Source organism: Anabrus simplex, chromosome 5 (assembly GCF_040414725.1).
Source record: "Anabrus simplex isolate iqAnaSimp1 chromosome 5, ASM4041472v1, whole genome shotgun sequence".
NCBI lineage: Eukaryota > Metazoa > Arthropoda > Insecta > Orthoptera > Tettigoniidae > Anabrus > Anabrus simplex.
This window is the reverse complement of record NC_090269.1, coordinates 46,250,746-46,270,374: the sequence shown is the minus strand read 5'-3', so window position 1 is coordinate 46,270,374 and position 19,629 is coordinate 46,250,746. Positions and strand designations below refer to the sequence as shown.

The following is a 19,629-nucleotide window of genomic DNA, read 5'->3' as shown; positions in this document are numbered from 1 at the left end:
AGAGATGGTGAAGCTGAAGGCAGAAATAGAAGACGGTAGCTTAGAACGCAGGAAGAAATGCTTATTTATATATGGAGTGCCGGAAGAAAGAGGAGAGGACAAAATGCTGACTATCTACAAAGTTGTGGAAGTCATCCAGAAAATGATGAAAATTAACTTTAGTAAAGCTGATATTGACGATGTGGAAAGGATAGGTAAAACACGGGGTGATCGGCCGATAAAAGTGAAGTTGTTTCCCACCCTGATGGCGCAAAATTGTGTTAAGAAGTGCGGAGAATATACGGAGGACAAAAATTTGGATTAAAAGAGACATAGGAAGAGAAGAGATTAAGAATATAAACACTCTGAAAAAACACTTGGTCAGGGCTAGATTGCAAGGGTTATTTTTTTTGCTAGGGGCTTTACGTCGCACCGACACAGATAGGTCTTATGGCAGCCCCAGCATTTGCCTGGTGTGAAAATGGGAAACCACGGAAAACCATCTTCAGGGCTGCTGATAGTGGGATTCGAACCTACTATCTCCCAGATGCAAGCTCACATCCGCGCGCCTCTACGCGCACGGCCAACTCGCCCGGTGCAAGGGTTAAGAGCCTACATTAAGGGCCAATTATTAGTGGTAACCAATGGGCAATGGATCAGATTTTGGACAGTAACGAAATTACGTGAAATGGAGAATATGAAAAACGAAGTGGTAATGGAGAAGAGAGTGGAAGAAAGGCTAATTAGAGACAGCAAAGTTGATGAAGACGTGCAGGGGGATAAAGAAAAAAACAAGGATAATAGGGCATTGGAACAGAGCGTGCAGCTAAAAGTAAGTAACAGGACAGAGGAGGTCGCGCAGGCTATCTTCGAATCATTCATAGAAGGAGCCAGGGAAGCAGCAACTGAGATGAGGAGGGAGACTAGGGCAATATTTAAGGAGATGAGCACGGAGATCAGTGCGAGAGGAGAAAAGAAGATACAGGGAGTGAATGTGGGGGGTGAAGCACAAGATGTGACAAGTGTACATAAACGAAGTGAAAATACGGCCTAGAGAGAGAAAGAAGCACGAGGTGCCTTGACGATAGGGAGACGCTTGAGCCTAAAAGAAATGTGGGATAAGACGAGTAAATTGGACGTAGGCGTAACGACTAGAAGTAAAAAAGCAAGCAACAGCAGTAAGTAAATTGGTTAAGCACATGATAATAGTGGAGGGTTTGTGTTACTTGTAACTGAGATAAGAGCGATTAAGTATTTTAAATTAGTGGGCGGTGAAGTGTGTATTTAATATAGTGAGATGGTAAAATGTAGTGGTATCATTTAATATGGTGAGAGGCTTGCGTGGATATAGTAGAGATACTTTGGTTGGTGAATACAAGAAGGTGGCAGGATGAGTGCGATTCAAAGTTGTGATGGCAAGTGTGGTGGCTTAGTAAATAATCACGAGCTTTCGTGATTAAGTTAATGTGTGGAGTTGGATGGTATAAGGTAGTCGAGTGATTGTAAAATATATGTGATGAGTCAAGGCTGGCGGATGAATAAGGAGATAGTGATTTTTGGCTGGTAATGTATGGAATGGCAAGTGAGATGGGCTCATTTAATGTCGAGAGTTGCCTGAAATTGAAAAAGAAAATAAGTGTAGCAAGATAATGGAGTTTAACAGTGGACAATAGTAATGAAACGTAAGGAGAATAATTGCACACCGGCACGTCAGTGGATGTAGCATGAAAGCTGGGTTTGCAACTTAAGTACAACAACAGAGAGGTCAGTGTTCAGAAAGGATTGCGCTGAGTTGCGAACCAAGCCGGAAGTGATATGCTGTTTAAGTTACAAATGCCGTCTGCTGACACTATTGTACTCTACACAGCAATATGTTATTGTTTTAGTTTTTTATTATTATACTGCCTTACTGCCTTCTGCCATGGCCAACAGACCACCAATAAGTGTTGATCTCGGGCCAGGCGACAGTGATTATCCTGCCTCATTGCCATTTTATTATTATTTATATTATTATTACTATTATTATGTATGGTTTTGTTCATGTGTCTGTCTATCTGGTGACATTCTTTTCCTTCCCTTTTTGTGAGCTGGCTTAGGTAAGACTTGTTATTTTTTCTCCACATTAATGGATCGTATACATATTATGTAGATCTGGAGAAAGAATAAAGAAAGAATTCCATTTGCCTGGAGTGAAAATGGGAAACCACGGAAAACCATTTTCAGGGCTGCCGACAGTGGGGTTCGAACCTACTATCACCCGAATACTGGATACTGGCCGCACTTAAGCGACTGCAGCTATCGAGCTCGGTAAACTTTGTAGTTTACTTGTGTAGTATTACATATTCACAGTGTAAAATTAAGATAATTCATTCGGTGTTTTATTATCAACAACGATGTATATGTAATTGAATTAAGATTATCAGTGAACAATATCACCATGCCGATGAGCTGCTCTGTGCCTGGCTGCAAAACTAATTATGAACGAGGAGAGTATACCCCAGAATTTCAGTTTCCTTCATATGAAGAAAGATTATGGAAGAAGGCTATTTCTAGGGGGAATATTTAATAGTTAATCAGAAAACAGTCCTGTCTCTAAACCCATTTTTTGAAGTCCAAATCCTGAAGGAAAAACAAGTGTTTCGTCCAGATGGTGTGTTGAAATGTATTATGTCATAAGCACGGGTAACGTTAGGTACATTTTTTAAATGTAACCGGGCTTGGCTTTCTCTGAGTTCGGTATATTTGAAAATTCATGTCCAATTTGTACATATTCTGAATGTATTGCGAAATAAGACTGCTGAGATTTGTCCTAACAAACTTCATATCGTAGATTATGATACTGGGTTATTCCATGAAAACTGAAGATGAAAGTATTTGTAGAGACGTAATTTTCTGTTTAAAAATGTACTTTAACAATAGCTTAATTTCATGACAGTGACAGTAAACATTTTGTTTTGTTACAGTTCGGGGTTACAGGTCAAGAAAAGGTTCATGGTGTGGAAACAGCGTGGTACAGAAATAATTTACATTTGAGCTGCATATGTAATATTGTATTGGTAATTAGTTGCATGTTTTCTATCATTGTGTACGATGTGAATGCTCCAGTTGACTAGAAAATGGATAGAAATCTCAAGAATATGTCGGCAAGTACAAGCCTCTATTCAAGGAAACGAATAGAAATACGCAAGAAATAGAACGTTACAGGGAAGTATATGCATTCTGTGTCATAATGAAGAAATATGTATCGATAGTTTTAGGTTTTATAAGGTGTTGACAGTTTCTTAAGTAATTTAAACGAGTTTGTTATTCTGCGCATTGTCTCAAAGTCCCACCCAAAGCGTGACGTCATCAGAGCTACAGTATGACCTCGACATCACGAAGACAGTGAATGAATGTGTAAATGGGAGGGCGAAGCTACGTCCAGAATAGCTCTTTAGGGTCGCGTGTTAGATCTCCATTCCAAGCATAATGCTGTTGTTGTAGCCTGTTGTCGATCGCTACTAGCAACTTGGATCCTCTATTGGCCATGTACCTCAATACGAATGTGTGCGTTGGCATGAGATTTGGGTAAAACTCGCGGTAGATAAGAGATTACATTTAATTTCTCCGCTACAAGGGAAAGCATAGAATCATAGATATATTTTTGAGCTCGAAAGACGAGAGAGCAAGTACAGGTACTGTGGTTGTTCCCCTCTTGGTATCCTCTTACTACATACAGGGGGTTCAGATAATACATCCTTTCACTCAACTCACAAGGGAGATCAACAGTTACAATATATCAAAATAAATTATGGAGCATCATGATCTACGTCCAACAATATGGCAGCTGATCCAGCACGCAATGTTCCCATGCCATGTTACAAGATAGTTCCACCTGTCAATATCTACGTTCAACAATATGGCAGCTGATCCAGCACACAACATTCCCATGCCATGTCATAAGATAGCCCCACCTGTCCAACAATATGGCAGCTGATCCAGCACACAACCTTCCCATGTCACAAAATAGTCCCACCTGTCAAGGTCTTCGTCCAACAAAATGGTCGCTGATTTAGCACACAATAATTCTATGGCCTGCAAGATACCTATGTATTATGGGAAATATTTTGCTGCCTTCGGTGACATTAGCGTGTGTAAGGGGCTTTGCTAAGACCAACTACCTATATTATACTACATAGACCGGCGGATGACCTGACATATTTGAAGAAAGTTGAAAGCTGCTGAGCCGTGCTTCCTGGGAGCAGTAAAAGAGAAGGTGGCGGAGCCACGCAGTGTATAATAATATAGGTCGTTGAAAGGATCGCCACTTGCATCGCCAACATCTGCGCGCGGTATGACTGTCGTATGTTTATGTATGTTTATTTCCCGCCGAGAACGACTTAGGCATCTTTCTTTTTTGACTATTAACAGCTGACGAGTGACACCAGGAAACATGGCGGACCTGTTGCAACTTTCCTCAGCTAGGAGCGCTGTATAAGCCCGTTCAGCCAGTCTATGTAGTAACATAATACAGGTCGTTGGCTGTGACCTAGACAAAACGCGAGTCAAAGACAGTGGAAACTCATTTAAAACACGGCGCCATTTGTACCTACTGTAATAACAAATGCAAGAATATATAGACTGGTTGCGTGGTTACCACGGAGTCTATTTCCTATCCACGCAAACTGTCTACGTTAGATTTATGACGGTAATTACAGATGGAACTTCAGCCTAAAAAACGTATCAAGTGTTAATATGCCATGGAGTAGAGTCAGGGAAAACGCAAAATAAACTATACTCTGGATAGCAGCTACCAGAGCTCCTATTCGAACCTTGGATATACAACAATTGTAGCAAAACAACCTACCCTACAGCACATTGCTTCATTGCTAGATGGTGCTATTGCGATGCGAGAATTGAACTCGCCGTTGTGAAGTGAGGCCTAACTTTCCTGGTTAAGAAGATTCAGGCTGCTATTGGGAAGCGAACCTAACTCGCTTTTAAGGCGACTCATGCTGCTATTGGGAAGCGAACCTAACTCGCTGGTTAAGACGACTCATGCTGCTATTAGGAAGAGAACCTAACTCGCTGGTTAAGACGACTCTTGCTGCTATTGGGAAGGGAACCTAACTCGCTGGTTAAGACGACTCATGCCGCTGTTGGGAAGCGAACCTATCTTGTCCAAAGACAAGTACGAAGTAAACCATATTCAACAAGCAGTCCTTTTTGTCTCTCAACTGTCCACCGTACAACAACCTGTGGCTCTTTGTTTTCCACACATATCGATCAAGCAACAGGTGCACAGCTCCATAGCCCTCGAGACACAGCATCTTCGGATATTTTACACAACTCGTATGATATAATAAATTTCATTCGAAAATAGAACTCCCAGGTATATAAAGCAAAATATGGCTTACAGCCATACAATCTTTTTTACATAACCCGGGAAGATGAGGAACGTTCATGTAGGTATTCCATTTAGAGGACACGGACAGATTTAGAATTTAGACTCTTGTGTATCTGTGGCTGTTAAATCTAGCTAACATGAATTTTTTTTAATGCCCCAGATATAAATTCCACCTGCTGCCATTTCTCGATGCATCTGCCTCTTGGAACAGGCCAGAGCATTTTATTGTCTTGTTTTTTATACCTTTATATATGTTTTTACGTCGCACCGACACAGAATTAGGCTGTCTTATGACGACGGTGGGATAGGAAGGGGGTACGAGCAGAAAGGGATCGACCGTGACCTTGATTACGATACAGCACCAGAATTTCCCTAGTATGAAAATGGGAAGCCACGCAAAACCAGCAGTCCTGAATATGGTATTAAACGCACCACCGAGCACTACTGGGTAACGTCAGGGTACAGCACTTCCTGGAGACCATAATTACTCACTCGGGTGCAATATTCGCACTTGCTAGACCAGGCCAGTTAAGTGAAAGGTGTGTTAAGGTGCGGAACCTTTACCACCCCTCTTCTCCACGTGCTCGTGTCCTACATTTCCGGTAAGAGATAAATTTGCCAGCAAAAAGGACCGTAGAATGGACTTAATTAATCGCCAAGTGGTCTAAACCGTTAGAAAGATGGGGAGTGTCTACGGCTGATGGAAGGGTAAACCTGCTATTATGTTTATATGCGTTTTGTGTGTGTTAATGGGGGGAGGGGAGAATTTTGAATTTGAATTTATTGATGATATACATGCTACTGAGGCTGAAAAGCCCCTTTATGTAGCGACTTCGTATAATACAATACAGGTTTATGAACACACTAACTACATTTTTATAATGTTAAAATATTAAACTAAACATTGAACTTTAAAAATATGAAAATACAGATACCCAATCCAGTAAAATTAAAACATACATTATATAATACGTACGAAAGTAAATCATTAAGCCCATTTGTTATTTTGGGCTACATGGATCTAGAGAATATAAAGCTAAAGCAGAGAAACAATTTTCTTCGAAATATACATATTTCTGATTGTTAGACACAAGAATGCCTGATCTCAGCCTCTTGCGTATTCCTCCAAGAAGACAGATGTTAAGGAAGGCTTTAGTTGGATATAGAGAGAGAGAGAGAGAGAGAATGAGTATGAATGAGGGAAATGTTGCACATCCATTTGAATAGACCACAAAATACCACTGGTTCGAGTTAGAAAATGAGACGTTGAGGTGATCAAGGGGCGAGGATAAAAACCCACTACACTCACTCACTCACACACTCAGTCTCACTCTCACAATCACACTCACAATCACACTCACTCTCTCTCTCTCTCTCTCTCTCTCTCTCTCTCTCTCTCTCTCTCTCTCTCTCTCTGTGTGTACTTCAAAAAGAAAATTAGTTTTAAAAACAATGCTGCCACGTGGGCAGAAGTCTCCACAAAAACAGTGCATTTATGTTGTGAACAGTGATACGCAATCTGGGTGCAGTTATAAATTGCCAAATGCAGAATGAACTACGAATGATGTCCTTACATACATTCATTTGGAAAGAAAATGTGCACCATAAACATTTCGCGTGAGAACAACAAACGTACCACACAGTATAGTCATAGGCTGACATGTGTTCCATTTGCGTTTAATACTGATTATTTGCGCGATGGTGGTTAGTGTAAGAGAAGGCCCAATAGCCTTAACTACGCCAATAACTGAATCTATCTATCTATATATTGGGGCGTACATGTCCTTCCATTACTTTTTTAATTGTCTTCACGCCGCACCGACAGATATGCCTTATGGAGACGGTGCGACAGGAAAGAGATAGGAGTAGGAAGGAAGTTAACCCTCAAGCACACGCGCCAAATCTTAGGACGCAGACACACGCGCGTGGGTGCTTTCCACCCCACATATAATTGTATTGTAAAATATGAATCACTGTATAAATTGGAGATTTTAAGATAGATTATGTAAGAATGACTCTTTCTGCGGGAATCCAGCCAGAAAGATATAAGAGCGGGGAGAGCACAGGAAAGTTATTTGTACATTTCACTAGGAAATAAAATGACCTGGGGTGGATTCCACCCCACACGCGTGTGTCATCGGCTCCTAATCGTACGAAATGTAATGACAATTTAAAAGTTCAAAATCATCCACCGACCAGAATTAAAAATGTGTTGAAGAATGAATGGATGGATGTGAATTTTAAAACAGTCAGTGGATCCGACCCAGAAATTATCATAAACAATAGTATCACTGACCAAGGGACTGCTTCTAAAGCACAATCCTGAATCGAGGATGCTTATTTTCTAACGGGGTACAAAATCCAAGTCAACGGCCCCTCATAATGGTACATTATGATACTACTCAAGTATTGTAAGTCGCACAGCTAACGCAGACCTATGGTGTTTGTCACATAATGGTGCCACTCATGGGCAACAGAAGCGCATGGTGTTCTTCATCTAAGTATACTAATCACGGGCGCCAGTATTCCCGTGGTGTTCCTCATATAGTGGGTACTAATAATAATTTCGTGTGGCTATTTCTAGCCGAGTGCAGCCTTCGTAGGTAGACCCTCCGATGAGGGTGGGCAGCATCTGCCTTGTGTAGGTAACTGCGTGTCATTGTGGTGGAGGATAGTGTAATGTGTGGTGTGTGAGTTGCAGGGATGTTGGGGACAGCACAAATACCCAGCCCCCGGGCCATTGGAATTAACCAATGAAGGTTAAAATCCCCGACCCGGCCGGGAATCGAACCCGGGACCCTCTGAACCGAAGGCCAGTACGCTGACCATTCAGCCAACGAGTCGGACATAGTGGGTACTAATCACAGCAACGCCCAGACCTGTGGTGTTTCTTTTTTTTTTTTTTTTTTTTTTTGCTAGTTGCTTTACGTCGCACCGACACAGATAGGTCTTATGGCGACGATGTGACAGGAAAGGGCTAGGAGTGGGAAGGAAGTGGCCGTGGCCTTAATTAAGGTACAGCCCCAGCATTTGCCTGGTGTGAAAATGGGAAACCACGGAAAACCATTTTCCGGGCTGCCGACAGTGGGGTTCGAACCTACTATCTCCCGAATACTGGATACTGGCCGCACTTAAGCGACTGCAGCTATCGAGCTCGGTTGTGGTGTTTCTTACAATGGTACTAATCACGGGTACTGGAAACCCACAGTGAGCCACTCTCTGCTGCTACTAATCACAAACCTGTTGTGGACCTAACATATTGGCACTAATCGCAAGTAAAAGTGACCCATGGTATTCCCCACCTGATGGTACTATTCACAAGTAGTTTCGTGGATCTAATACTATCATCCGTTGGTCGCGCCTTTTATTCGCCTCTTACGACAGGCAGGGGATACCACGGGTGAATTTTTCGCCTGCGTCCCCCACCCACAGGGGGTAGGAAGGAAGTGTCCGTGGCCTTAAGGTACAGCCCCAGCATTTACCTGGTGTGAAAATGGGAAACCACGGAAAACCATCTTCAGGGCTGCCGACAGTTGGGTCCTCTACCATTCGTAGATGCAAGACACCGAATAATGCCTTAGCGGTAGCAGTGTGAGCCATAACTAGCATCTAACACAAACAAGCGCTATGTCCACAAAGCTACAAAAACAAGCCCGCTTGGCCTGCCAGACGTAAGATGCCCGAGAGACGTGCTCAGCGTGATAGCATCATTAGTCTTGTTGCACGACTCCCTTCAATGGGCCCACCGTCTCTCTTATTAGCGACCTCTTCAGTTAGTCTCAGGAGTCAGACTGATTGAACATTATTCGAGCCCTCATTCCAGGGTTAAAATAATTTGTACGAGCCGGAAATCGAGCCCTGCACTACTCCGTTAAAGGCACCTTTACCGTGAAGTTAGCCACTAAGCCATTCTTACTGATATTAGAGGAAGAGTGCTAAATATTGAATACCTACTTATTTTTGACATGTTAAGATTGTATATGCGTGTCACGATGCTACCATCTGTCTGCTTTCAGCCACTTGTTTTCATTCCGATTAGCACTTAATATTTTTGTAAATTACAACATATAATGGGAATTGCACTTTCCTTGTTCTGAAAAAACTGTTCCTAAAATGGAATATTATCATTCTACTCCTAAGCCTCATATTTTAACGAAAGTTCGTATTCAAAATAATAAGGCATTAATGAATAGAATTTAAAATAGTAGACCATTATTTGCAATATTCACACACAAATGTGTCACCTTCTGCACTTGAACACTCGATATGGCACCATAACATGCACTCCAAGCACTGAAACAATTTCTCGCCCCTTCTATCGCTGGAATACTTGCCGTCAGAGTAGAAGCATGTAGCATCTTCATCACTTGGGTCCACGCTTCCATGTTCCTCTATATCAAGATCCGATTATTCGTCACTTACGTTGATTGATTCTTTATCCGAAGACGAACTGTCATCTCTCGTTCTCTTCTTTCCTTTTCGCGTAGGGTTAGGTCTGCTCAAACCACTGCCCAAAGGTTGATTGACTTCTTGAATGTCTACTCTCGCCGCAGTTGTAGATCTAGCTCTCTTTAGGTAAGTATCTTTCCTCTGCTGTTCTCTCTCTTTGTTGCCAAACAAACCAGAGTTGTTCTTGGTACACCATATGCTCTTGCTACCACTTTATTCCCCATTTTCCCCGTCCTTGCTGCAATGATAGCTTGATACACATCTAGTACTTTCCACTTCTCCCGTACCTTTCCCCCGAGCTGTCCTTCCGATCGGCCAAGCTTCTGAGGGAAAGAAACTCTGCCTATGCATATTGCAAATGTATGGCTCCTAATATGGAATAGCATTCCACATTTGGAACACCACAGTATTCCATATCAGGTACCCGGTCGTATTTAATTTCTGTCTTACAAATTACTTGAGTCCGTTCATCGAATTTATTTGTCCACAGTATAGTTTGTATGGTTAGTTCGCCCTCTACGCACAGCTAAGAAGCGTTTTAATTTTTACTTAAGACCTTGGTGTGCAAATGACTGCAATTCTTACCTTCCCACAACTTCTTGGAAGTTGAAAATCACTCGGTCGACTGTCACAGACAAAGAACGCAGCTCAAGTAACTTCCGTCAAATCGCCACCACAGAGCCCTTCCTTACATATCATTCTACCTTTTCCAGGCAGCGACGTAAAGTTTACTTTAACATATTTTGGGGTATTGCATATTTGGGGATATTCTATATTTGGTACTCTTCCTCTACTCTTTTTGAGCAAATGTTGTGTTCTATATTACAAGGAAAAACCTGGTTTCTCACATAAATGAATTCTCTGTCTACTGAGCTACTCTATAGATGGCAACTATATTTTCCTTCACATTTGCACGGCGCTATCAAACAATGGTGGTATATCCTGGAAAGCATGACACTCAGAGTACATGGGCACAGCACAAAATGGCGGTGTATTGGACAGGTACCATACACAAGGTGATGGGACTGCAGTACTGACTCAGGCTCCGTAGAGAATGGATGTGACGAGACAATTAGTGGACCACCCGTTATACTCACCGGACCTATCTCCGCGCGATTTTGAAAATAAAGCGATAACCGCCCTCCAGAGTGGATTTTTATCACATTTGGAAAGCGTCAGTATGGTATATATCCTCCACGAGCATTTATCATATCTTGGCACCTACCTCCGTATAAGTCGATGGAGGTCACGTTGCGGTATCAGGTCCCCTTCTTCAATGAGAGCCTATTCGAGGTCTTTGAGAGTCTGTGCTGGAACAGGACGCCCACGAACACTTCTGTCAAGCCTCTCTAACACATGATCGATGGGATTAAGGTCGGGACTCACTGCTGGCCATTCCATCTCTTAAATATCCAGAACTCGCAAGACAGCTCTGATGATGCACGCTACACGAGCCCTGCCATTGTCGTGCATGAATACGAATTCAGGGCCAACACCGAACGCAGCAGCCAACACATGCTGTAGCTGTATCTGCTCGATAGACCCCGCAGCGGTAAGATTACCACGGACGAGACAAGATTCATACGGCCATCAATACTGATGCCACCCCATCCGATCACAGAACCTTGTCCGAATCCGTCGCCTTCCTGGACAACATTTAGCATGTACTGCTCACCACGGCGTCCATCACGCTGTGTCAGGGGAAATCTGGACTCGTCTGTGAACAACACAGGTCTCCATTGGCAAAGTTGTCAGTTGATGTGGGTACGGGCAAACAGAAGGCGTGCTGCACGATGTTCCTGCGTTAAACGGGGCATTCGAACAGGACGTCTGGGTCGTAAGGACACTTCTCTTAACCTGTTCCTTACTGTCTGGTCAGACACCGTGACTTCAGTGACCCTCCCGAGGTCTTGTTGCCGTTCTCTGGCAGTTGTTTAACGACGCCGCAACGCACAAATGGTCAGATATCGGTCATCCTGTAGGGTTTTCTTGCGTCCAGCACCTTGTCCAACCCTCCTTGTGAACTGGCATGTCTTATTGTAGCGATTCCATAAGCGTTGAATAACTGACGGAGAGACATTGAGATACATAGCAACACGATCCTTCCTGCATCAAAGTGACGGCCTTGCGACTTGAACCTCGTTAAGATGTCTCATGGAATGTGCTGGTTTAGGTACAACGTGCTCAGATGACCGCAGTAGTCTGTGTACCTCACAACGACACACGGACGCACCATTATTCACTTTGTTTTGAGGGGTCACCTGACACTTTAATGCATGGCTACGCCTACAGATGGAGTATAACTTCGATTTGACACACCATGAGTAGCTAAGGTCTCAAGGTATGCTGTACGACCATCGGAACCCCATCTACCAAATTAACTTTCACATACCAGACGTTACAAAACATGTTCCCCTAATTTTTTGAACTGTGTAAAAGAACATTGCCTGTATTAACGACATACTGTATTTCTCCTGGGCCTTCAAAGAACATATATTCTTTGACCAAATAGGAGTGTGTGCTCAGCTGATGAAGTGCAGAAAATAGCAGCAGAACAGATATTTCGTGGAACTTGAGGCATGTTTGCCCAGTGACCACGTTGAGTTCTATGAGGACATTTTGCATTGGCCGGTAGGTGATAAGATAACAAAATGGCAAGAGTGACAGATATTTTGGAATTTTTAGGCTTGTACTGAGTAGTATTACAGGTTGCTTTAGTTTATTTGATTGCAAAGCAACTTTCTTTCTTTCTTTCTTTCTTTCTTTCTTTCTTTCTTTCTTTCTTTCTCTTTCTTTCTTAACCTGTTTACCCTCCTTTTTTGGTTTTCCCCTTGGACTTAGCGAAGGATCCCACCTCTATCGCCCAAGGGCAGTGCCCTGGAACGTGAGACTTTGGGTCGAGGGATACAACTGGGGAGGAGGTCCAGTACCACGTCCAGGCAGCCTCACTTCCTATGCTGAACAGGGGCCTTGTGGTGGGGATGGGAAAATTGGAATGGATAGGCAGGAAAGAGGGAAGGAAGCGGCCGTGACCTTAAGTTACGTACCATCCCGGCATTTGCAAACCACTTCGAGGATGGCTGAGGTGGGAATCTATCCCCCTCTAGTCAGTTGACCTCCCGAGGCTGAGTGGACCCTGTTCCAGTCCAGTCCTCGTACCACGTTTCAAATTTCGTGGCAGAGCGAGAAATCGAACCTGGACCTACAGGGGTGGCAGCTAATCACAGTAACCACTACGCCATAGAGACGGACTTGCAAAGCAACACAGTAATAAAACTACCAATCATTTTGTTTGTATTTTTGTGGGGAAAAGTGTGTTGTGACATTTTTAAGTTCATCTTACATTTGTAAGGCCATTCTGTGCATTTTAAATAATAATAATAATAATAATAATAATAATAATAATAATAATAATAATAATAATAATAATAATAATAATAATAAATATATTATATATACATATATAATATACAATATTATTATTATTATTATTATTATTATTATTATTGTTGTTGTTGTTGTTGTTGTTTTGGCTTTACATCCCGTTAACTACTGTTACGGTTTCCGGGAACGCCGAGGTGTCGAAATTTTGTCCAGCAGGAGTTCTTTTACGTGCGAGTAAATTTACCGATACGAATCTAGCGTATTTGAGCACCTTCAAGTACCACCGAATTGAGCCAGGACCGAGCCTGCCAGGGGTCAGAAGACCAGCGCCTCAACCGTCTGAGCCACTGAGCCCGGCCATTTTAAATAACTGCAGAAATGTATTACAACATAAAATTACGCATTTTATCATTTCATCTGTTTAAACTAATGCTTTAGAATAAAAGTATTAGAACAACAAAATTCACCATAATTCTCCTCGTAACTCATGTCCTTTCAACAAATCATTATTCAATTTAATTTGTACAGGAATTTAATATAATCAATTTGCAATAATTTCAGAAATTTGTGACATTATATTACATACGTGTTACGGCAATTTTATTTACAATACAAAAATTTACAATACAAAAATCTCAGAATTAATATTTGGACAGTTTCAATAAATCTGTGCTGGCTTATTACATCTTGGATATATAAGAGGGAAATCGTGAAGCTATAAAGAAAAATTCTGGTGTGGAACGTTAAGCGTTCAGATATTCTAACAGATTTTGATAACTATTGATATAAACTGACAATATTCCAGCCTAACGCTTGTGATAAGTCACAAAGAAATGAGCATTAACTACGGCAATACGCATGGCAAAAGTTGCAAATCGTTGCAAGCTTCTGATTGGTTAGCACTTGCCAGGTATTTGCCTGGAGGAGAAGTGGGAAACCACGGAAAACCACTTCGAGGATGGCTAGGGTGGGAATCGAACCCCCTCTACTCAGTTGACCTCCCGAGGCTGAGTGGACCCTGTTCCAGTCCAGTCCTCGTACCACGTTTCAAATTTCGTGGCAGAGCGAGAAATCGAACCTGGGCCTACAGGGGTTGAACTGTCTCGGCTTAATGATGGACCATGGTTTGTCCTGGAGCAAGAATATAGAACAGGCTTTACAGCGTGCCAAAGCACCTCTACTATATACTAAATGTCTCTCTTCAAGTATTGACCAAACCAAACCCCACGGCACTTACGGCCCTTGAAAGGGCTTTGGCCTGCCCAGCGACCGCTGCTCAGCTCGAAGGCCTGTAGATTACAAGGGGTCGTATAGTCAGCACGACGCTTTCGAGACCGGAGCCGCCATCTCACCGTCAGATAGCCTCTCAATTCTAATCACGTAAGCCGAGTGAACCTCGAACCTGCCCTCGTGTCGAGAGAAAATCCTTGACCTGGCCGGGAATCGAACCCGGGGCCTCCGGGCGAGAGGCAGGCACGCTACCCCTACACCACGGGGCCGGCCTTCAAGTATTAAGATGAACATTTATTTAGCATATCTCAGGCTCGCTCTGCTGTACGGCTGTGAGGCCTGGGGCTATATTCCAAAGACTCCTCTTTCCAAATTAAAAACTTTTCAAAACAAAATATTACGCATGATGACTAGAGCCCCGCTACTGAAATCTAATAGGAGGATACGAACTGAACTGTCGGCAGCCCTGAAAATGGTTTTCCGTTGTTTCCCATTTTCACACCTGGCAAATGCTGGGGCTGTCCCCTAATTAAGGCCACGGACGCTTCCTTCCCACTCCTACCACTCCCCTATCCCATCGTCGCCATAAGACCCATCTGTGTCGGTGCGGCGTAAAGCAACTAGCAAAAAAGATCTCAGGTAAACGAAATAGTAAAGATGACCAAATCTAGAGTCCTTAGTCACTCAATCGACCCAGGCATCCTACTCTTAAAACCGGGTCGTAATGACCAAGAAGCGGACCACACGATTCAAACACCGCGGCCCTTGGCTAATTTACGATCTGTTTTAACGGCTATCCCTGCAATCTTTCGGCATATTCCAAATTTTGAAACATTCATTAATCAACATCAAAATTAATTCCCTGAAAAGACCCGTTTCTTATGAAGGAGAACTTTTCCCACTCCCATCTCTTTAGCCACGAAATCAATTAATATATATTATTGATAATAATATATTATTTGGATCTCAACATTTTTAGCAATGAGGGTGTTTCTTCTCTCTAACATGGCGGAAAACACACCGCCTCCATAACAGATCTCTTTCTCCCCCGCAAGTGTAGTAAAATGGAGATTTTCTGATTCACCGGATATTCCCGGATTCAGATGAGTAAAAGGGCATAGTTTTCGCTCTGGGACTCTCATGTGCTCGCTCTCAACAAGACCGAGCAAGGGGCCGTGCAGTTAGGGTCGCGCGGCTGTGACCTTGCAATCGGGAGATAGTGGGTTCGAACCCTACTGTTGTTGTTATTATTATTATTATTATTATTATTATTATTATTATTATTATTATTATTATTATTATTATTATTATTGTACCCGGGGTACACCTTTACGCCGCACATTCGAATTTTCCGCCTTAAAGAACTCTTCTACTGTAGAAACACTGAACTTAAAACTGGACCTACTTAAATTTTTCCTCTGAAGATGCCTCTGTGTGAATTTCGACTTGTTTTTGTTTACTATTTATCAAGAAGTGTGGACATTCTCTCATAGATGTCTCTACTAAAAAACTATGATCATGCACCCTAGTGCGAAGTGAAGGAACTTTATTTGAAGAAATGTTGTACTCATAAGTTTTTGTCCTTACTAAATTTCGTTCTTTCATTTGTGGGTTGGCAATATTCATCTTTCCTTCCGCCAGTTTTGAACTTAGCCAATCCAGAATTTCTGTAATTAATTTTTGACCAATTGTGTCTGTCTTCTTCGATTTTGTGTGTAACTGTGTACTGTAGTCAACAAAATCCTGTAGGTGTGTCTTAATTATTCATGAAAGGTCTCGAATCTTCCCCGAGGGTATAAAAACCGCTGATTTTCTTGTCTCTCGGCCACTTCATCAACATCTAAGTGTATGGACGTGTAGCTGGAGGCGGGAAGCGCCTCTTTCTTGCTAGCTCAGCAGTTTAACCCGCGGGGAAAGTCCGAAACCTTTACCATGTAACCTATCTCTATAAACGTGCAAATTTCTTCCAGTTTATGTAAAAACTTCATATATCTTTAACTGTAAATCGGGGATAGAGAGTGCTTTACCCTCTCGAGCTCCCCTTCATTTTGATTTGAGGTGACTACGTTTTCGTAACCGATTTCCTACTCTTCCTTCATGTGTTAGATTTATTCAGTATACGAGTCACCTCCATACTTTGGGAATAGCCCCTGTTTCATCGACCTAGTGCCTCTTAGGTTTTAAGAAGTTTCATGTAGGAGTGCAAATTCACGCCTCCATTCATTTTTGCATTTTGGGCCATTTACTTAACCTATTATTTTTCTACTAAGGCACAGTAGGCTGGGTACAAGATACCCCCGTTTCATGTTGTGTAAGTTGTGCCTTGATGGCAATTTAGTGTAAAGCCTGGTATTGCCTTTAATAGGCTTGGAAAACTGAGAGCGGGTCCGCTCTTTTAAGTATTGGAAATGTGCCTCTAGGAGGCTTGACATTGCTAGGTGGGAGCAAGTGCTCCGTGTTATTAGGGGATTTCTCCCCTTGGTAAATATGTGTTTGTAAGCTGAGAGCTCAGAAATTGTAAAAGTTGGGGCTCGAAGCCCAGATTGTTATATTGTCTCTAAATCTTGGCTTTTCCTGGTCTTGTACCTGATTGTCGGTTATTTGTTGACTTCTTGTTATATGTTAAATTTTGAAATTCTATGTGAAAATTGTTGAGTTTTGCTATTTTCGAAAATATAACCTTTAATGAAATTTTAACTCATATCTCGATTTTGTAGTTAGACCCATTCACCCCGGCACCTTCTTTCACCTCTGCTGCTCCACAGATACCTGGGAACAATTATTATTATTATTATTATTATTATTATTATTATTATTATTATTATTATTATTATTATTATTATTATTATTATTATTTAATCTTTAAAGTACTGTGAACCATATTTTGCCCAAAGGTATGTTAGGGTTGTAGTTTATACAAAATATACAATTTCTCTGATAAAATTCAATGCATAAATAGCAAAATAGATATGAACAGAAATGGAAAGATAAAAGTATGATATGGTCCACCTCTGTGGCGTAGCTGCCACCCCCGGAGGCCCGGGTTCGATTCCCGGCTCTGCCACGAAATTTGATAAGTGATACGAGGGCTGGAACGGGGTCCACTCAGCCTCGGGAGGTCAACTGAGTAGAGGGGGATTCGATTCCCTCCTCAGCTATCCTCGAAGTGGTTTTCCGTGGTTTCCCACTTCTCATCCAGGCCAATGCCGGGATGGTACCTAACTTAAGGCCAGGGCCGCTTCCTTCCCTCTTCCTTGTCTATCCCTTTCAATCTTCCCATCCCCCGACAAGGCCCCTGTTCAGCATAGCAGGTCAGGCCGCCTGGGCGAGCTACTGGTCATTCTTCCCAGTTGTAACCCCCGACCCAAAGTCTCACGCTCCAGGACACTGCACTTGTGGCGGTAGAGGTGGGATCCCTCGCCGAGTCCGAGGGAAAAACCAACCCTGGAGGGTAAACAGATTAAGAAAGAAAGAAGAGGCTTGATAGGTACAATCCTTAATACTAGAGTATTTAATATTTAAAATACCAGATCATAATGTACTGTATACAATACAAACAGCTAATAAGCAGACAGTATCAAATTATATGTGTTTAAATACATAATCAATAAATTCTGAAAATTGAAAAGAGCAGCATTTTTATAAAATATGAAATTTAGTTATTTTTCGAACCCCAATGTTGACAGCCCTAAAGATTGTTCTCCGTGGTTTCCCATTTTCACACCAGGCAACTTAATTAAGACTACGGCCGCTTCCTTCCAACTCCTAGCGCTTTCCTATCCCATCATCGCCATAAAACCTATCTGTCGGCGCGACGTAAAACAAATTTTAAATCAAATTGCTCTCAACAACAACAAAAGACGGCTTTGGAGTAGGGGTTCAACTCATTTCTCGTCTCGGCCACCCCCGCGAGGCTGAATGGAACCTACACAAACAAGTGGGAAGCTACCGCATTAACTCCTACAGTTGGTCAACAATAAATAAGATGAACACCAATGGCTAGATGCCAGTACATACAGCTTACTTTAGGGCTTGTTAATTATATCACCTGAAAATTCGAGGTTAATTAGTCTCTGATTGTCTTCTATGTTCAAAGATTAGTTACTGTAATCACTTTAACGCAAGGACAATAGCCAGGTTTGTACAATACCCATCATTAAAATTGTGGTATTACGATCTAGGCAATAGCACAGAAAGCCCTAGTGATGTTGGTGGCGATTATTGTATTACAGGAAAATACAGCGTGATTATCAGCCGCGGCCTTCAAAGTCATATTTAATATACAGGGTTATTCAGCTAAGTTGTCCGCCTCAAATATCTTCTAATCCTTTAAAAATATAGACATTCAGATTTCAAATTAAATTGTATAAGGGGCTCGTTTGCCTGCTGCCATTTCTTGATGGATACAGTACTTCTGTATCCGTCCCTTGGCACAGGCCAGAGTAAAGTGTAGCTTCCACCGAAGTCCCAGTCTCATCCATGGCTGTGACAATATGGAAGCTGCTGGGGTATGGGTGGTGCTGAGTATTGACATTCAGAGCACGACTAGTGCATCTGAGTGTTATGAAAGGTGTTGCTCATAGGGTCAGTCGTGCTGCAATAGCACTTTCTGACCCAGTGAGGAAAGCAATGGCAAACTACCTCACTCCTCGTCTTGCCTAGTACGCCTCATTTTGGTGCTGCCATTGGTTTTTGCGGTTTCCTTATAACCGCATAACCTTTGGTGGTGCTATTTGAGGATCCAACCAGCCTCTGGGCTGATGACCTAACAGACAAGGGGCTCGTAAAACGCTGTCCGATTCGTCTCCATCACATACCGTACGTAATAACCGAGAAACCGGCAGAAAAATTAAATTGGAATATATTAATTTTACCAAAGTCTGACTCATTGCCTGAATGGTCAGCGTTGAGGCCTTCGGTTCAGAGGGTCCCGGGTTCGATCCCCGGCCGGGTCGGGGATTTTAATCGCCTCTGATTAATTCTTCTGGAACGGGGACTGGGGTTTTTGTGTTTGTCCCAACACTTTCCTCTTCATATTCACACAACACACTACACTACCAACCACCACAGAAACACGCAATAGTGACTACATCCCTCCATATAGGGTTGGCGTCGGGAAAGGCATTCGGCCGTAAAACAGGGTCAAATCCACATCTACGACACACTTCGTACCCGCGACCCCACAGGTGTGGAAAAATCGG

The 19,629-nt window shown here is 42.4% G+C and overlaps 1 protein-coding gene across 1 annotated transcript in view; it reads left to right on the top strand.

The window, feature by feature from the left end:
- RYa (RYamide) overlaps nt 1-19,629 on the top strand; it is a 580,001-nt gene that overhangs the window by 495,856 nt on the left and 64,516 nt on the right. The window lies entirely within an intron of this gene.